Below are 5,151 nucleotides of genomic sequence, written 5' to 3' on the forward strand. Positions count from 1 at the left end.
CCCCCCCCCCGCCCCGCTTTCAAAATGTAGATCACAGCAATACCTATCTCATAGCTTTCCCATTCAATCCTTCCTTCATGCCTAAGTAAGCAAAACATTTAGAATGGTGCCTGGACATAGCAAGTGCTCAATAAGTCCTGGCTGTTATTATTATTAGTAGTAGTAGTAGTATATATTGGGTCCTGAACCCAGGACTCACATATTAGGTAGGCCCCCTCCCCTTACTTTCCCCCGATAGTGGAGACTGAAGCCAGGGCCACTTCACTGCTGAGCTACATCCCCATATCTCCAGCCCTTTTCAATTTTTTATTATGATACAGGGTGTCCCTCAATTGCCCAAGGTAGACTCAAACTTGTGATCTTCCTACCTCAGCCTTTCAAGGAGCTGAAGTTACATGCATGTACCACCCACCGTGCTCAACTGTTAACTACTTTTAAAGGCTGGTATATATAGCTGCTCACTCAATGTTTGAGATGGGTCCATGAATGGATGTTTTTATCTAAATATGACTCTAAACTTAACATTAGTCCACAAATAAATGTTAAGTATATTACACTAAAAATGACCAACTAGGGGCTCGGGGTGCAGCTCAGTGGTAGAGCACTTGCCTAGCATGCACAAGGTCCTGGGTTTGATCCCTAGCACCACAAGGAAAAAAAGAAAATTGTATCAACTTGAGATCACTGGTCACTTGGAGTTTTTGGAAATGAGGTTATTCTATTTCTACCCAAGTACTCAGGGGATTATTCTCCCTTGAGGAGGGAGGTCTGAATCAAACAGGACACCTCAAGGTTCCTGACAGCATCATGCCCGAGTCTGAGGTAATGTCTTCTTTCGCCAACGTGACTGTTAAGAAGCACACACACACTAAGGTCATTGTTTAAGCTTGTTTTCAGTAATCTGAGGCTCCTGGGCCCTGTATTCTCCAGTGTCACAAATGCCTGCTATCCCTGTCATGGTTCCCTGTGGAGGGCTAGGTTCTGTGACACTTTCCCTTTCCAGAGACAAGGGGGCCAGGCCTTGGCTCAAGTGTATAAGCCTGTGTGATTTGCAAGTCAAATTTTCATCATGGAGGTAGAGCCTCTGGGTACTTAGTTTGTTTGGTCAGGGGAAAGAGCTGCAGAAATCAAGTATTTAACAGAAGGGGATTTGTTTCCTAGGACACAGTCTGGAGGGAACCGAGGTGACTTAGAAGTTTCAGAATAGGAGAAAAAGCTGAACTAGACATTTGTAATGCCGACCTGCTACATGTACAGACATATGTAAATACATAAATGTTCCTCCCACTCCTATTACTGCCTGTCCTCCTAATGGGTTTCCTGCCTCTTATAGGGATAGACAGACTGACACAGTATTTCTGTCTTCATAAAGACAAGCTGGCATCCAGGGAAATGACCCTGATAGACTGAACTATAAATACAATATTAATCAGAGCAATTTGCTCCTCATTGTGCCCCCTTTCCCACTCTCCCAAAGCAACCTGGGGAGAGAGGTAAAAAATGCACCATGGCTAGTCATTTAATGAGTGTGCAAATCAAAGTCAAATATCCCAACACAATCGGAAAATGACCTCGCCCTGCCTCCAAAGAAAGTCATTTCCCACCATCAGCTAAATCCTGGCAGATCCCCCAGGCAGCTTCTCTGTGCCCCGTGGCCTCAGTCTTGGTGTCACAAAGCAGGGTGCTAAGGAAGACAAGGTCAGGGGTTTAATCCACATATAACTGGACACCTTGGCTCTTTGTATAGTGACACAATCCTTACTCCTGTGCTCCAGGGAGTCTGGTGCAGGAAAAAGGAGAAAATGTAAAAGTGAGGACCGGCCTATTGTCAGTGAGAAGCCAAGGCAGCAACTCACAATCACAGGCACTGGGTAGTAAGAATGGAACATTTCGCCAAGTCACCCTTCACTCTCCCTGGAGGCGAGCGTTATGTTTCAGGTTAAGTGAATACTTGATTTCAAAAAGACGTACTCTCAATGTCCCCCAGATAAGTGGTCTCAAATGGACGTCGAAGAGAATATTTTCAGGTAAATGTTGAATGCAGGAAGGAGAGCCCCTTCTTGCTCTTTGCCCAAGAGCTTCCCCGGCCAATTTAGCTGCTGGTTTACAAGTCAAAAGCTGGCCTTTCAATGCCTGAGCTTCCACGTGAGCCTGGAAAATTGAGCTGCTCTCCCTCCGCCTCTAGTGACCTGCTGAGTAATAAAGGTTTGTGAAGTTGCTTTGTTTCTCTTTTTTTTTTTTTTAAAATCCGAAGTAAGCTGACAGTCTTCATGAGCATGACAGGGAGGGAGGGCGAGTTAAAATCCACCTCCAGCTCCCTGGGGAGCCAAGACGCTGAGAGGCTCATTCCTGTCTGCAGGTGCGAGTCAGACACACAGGGAGCAGGGTGAGAAGGTGCCATTTTGTCGTCAGTGTTCCTACCGCCACCGCACAGAAATGAATAGTTTGAGAAAATGATCCAGGATAAAAGGGCGACCGGTTGGTCCTAGGGAGACTGAATAGAGTCCCTGTTGAATGCTTCATTATGCAACCTTTCCTTTCACCGAAGGAGAGGGAGTCCAGCCCTTGGTGGAACCAATCGTGAGGAGGCCATGCTGACAGCCTGGGAACCAGCTAAGCTGGCCTTTGATTTGTAGCTTGAGGCCCAGTTGTAGCATTAAATTGTCAGTTGGGTGTCAGAAAGACTTTGATTGGCTTCCTCGAGTCTTAGTTTTTAGATCTGAGAACTGGAATCGGTAACCTTCACTACGACGAGCTTAACGTTTATATGTGTGTCCAAGTTAGAGCTGCCATCATGCCACTTTTTAACCATCCCACCCCACCCCCCGAGTCTTCTTGGGGATACTCATCTTTTATGCCCCAGATTTGACTGTACATGGCTTCTCCTCTGGTTATCGCTGAAGGGATGGCGATTGTTTGGTGTTTAGATAGCCCACGCCAGTCAGGTACCAAAGGAACCTAAATTCACTCGGGACAGATTATCCTGTAACTGGTAACACGTGTTGCCAATTTCCTAATGAAGGAGACAGAACAAGGCTCTAGGGTTAACTTGCCTATTTTATTTATCACTTTCGTATTCGATAGCTTTAACTGTTTAGTAAGTTATATATAGTTCATTTCAAAAATAATTTGAAAAGTGGACCTACAATATATAGTTTATCCCAGAGACAGACAATTCTCTATAAGTCTTTTTACTTGTTTCATTATAAAAATCTAAGATTTTACTTTAAGTCATTTATTTTTGCAGTGTTGGGATTGAACCCAGGGCCTCATACATGCTAGGCAAACACGCTACCACACAGCTACATCTCTAGCCCAAGTCTAGAATGTTAAACACAACATCTCGCCAAGTATTTTACAATGTAGTGGTCCTGCACCTAACATGTACATTGAAAATGTATTTTGGGGGCCCACTCCAGAAACTACTAAAGTAGAATCTGAGGTTTTTGGGCAAATGTAATTGGCAAAGATGTCCCAATGTGATTGTAAGCAGCATACTTGAATAAGAACCACAGATAAAGTTACTTGATCAAATGATTCCAAGTGACCCTGGTGTAGCCCTCCTCTCTCGGTTGACGCTTTTTCCTTCCCGTCAGTTGCTCAGGCCAAAAGCCTGGGAGTTGCCCTTGATTTAACTCTTATTCTCACACCCCATGTTTAACCCATCAGCAAATCTTGTCGGCTATACTTTAAAAATATATCCAGGAAAAAAAAATATTTACATACCTAAGATTCATCTCTTTTGCTGATACCCTCTTACTGTATATATTGGCTACACTGAAGCCAGGGTAATTATTTTAAGACTTAATATTTCATTCCTTCACCCTAAAACCTCCTGTGGCTCCCTCTTCCAGAGTCAAGAGGGAAGTCCTGATGACATGCAGTGCTCTGCTAATCAGGAGCTGTCACCTCTCTGTCCCTAGTACTCCAGCTACAGCAGCCCCCTTGTTCCAGGAACATTTTCATCTCGGGTCCTTTGCAATGCTTCTTCCTTTTGGAAAAGTTTTTTCCAATTTTTTTTTTTTAATACCAGGAACTGAATCCAGAAGCACTTGACAACTGAGCTACATCCCCAGTCCATTTAAAAACATTTTAATTAGGGACAGGGTCTTGCCGAGTTGCTTAGGACCTTGCTAAATTGCCGAGGTTGGCTTTGAACTTGAAATCCTCCGGGATTACAGTTGCCACTGAGCCTGGCCCCGAACTTTATATAGGCCTCCACATAGCTAACTGTTATGGTTTGGATATGAAGTGTCTCAAAAGTTACTACATTAACGCAAGGATATTCAGAGGTGAAATGAGATTATGAGAGCTGTGACCTGATCAGTCCATTTTGGGTCTGGGTGGTAACTCATAGGCAGGTGGCTCCCTCCCCACTTGTCCTGAGCAGATTCTTTCCACCATGCCCTTGGCCACAATGTGTTATCTCACCTTAGGCCCAGAGCAATTGAGTCTGCCCTTCATGGGCTAGCCCTCTGAAACCAATCCCTCCTCTAGGTCATAAATGTCAGGCATTTTGGTCGCAGTGACGGAGACCTGCCTGACATACCAACTTTGTCACTTCCATTAAGTCTTTGTTTAACTGCACTACAATTTTCCCAATTGCCCTCGATTTAATCTACTTTTCCCATAAAGCACTTATTACCTTTTAATATGTTCTGTAATCTACCCCCTGTGCATTGTTTATTGTTCATCTTCACTGGCTAGAATACACATCCTATAAGATCTGTGTTTGTTTTATTCACTACCGTCTATGAAGTATTCAGAACGCCACTTAGCTGAGAGGACTCAATAACTATTTGTAGAATTTGATAAAGATTCTCAATTCCAGAGAGAGCAAACCAGGTAAGTGATATACCTTTCAGAATGCCACCTCAATAGAGATTGCTCCTAACTGGATTTGCCACTATGGGGACAATCATAGCTTACATGACATTTAGACCTTTGCAGTGCTGTATCCTACCATGCCAGAAGATATTCTGTTCCTGTTTTGTATCAAGAACCAAGAATGGTTGAACTACTTCTACACTGACGACATCTAAATCAAAATGGTTGCTAGAAATTTTACTTTTGCAACACACCTGCATGTTACTGGGCAGGAAAAGGGGTGAAAACAGAAAAAGGCATTGGTCTGGTGACCTCCAGCATCTA

The sequence above is a fragment of the Marmota marmota genome, unplaced genomic scaffold (assembly GCF_001458135.2).
Source record: "Marmota marmota marmota unplaced genomic scaffold, marMar, whole genome shotgun sequence".
Classification (NCBI taxonomy): domain Eukaryota; kingdom Metazoa; phylum Chordata; class Mammalia; order Rodentia; family Sciuridae; genus Marmota; species Marmota marmota.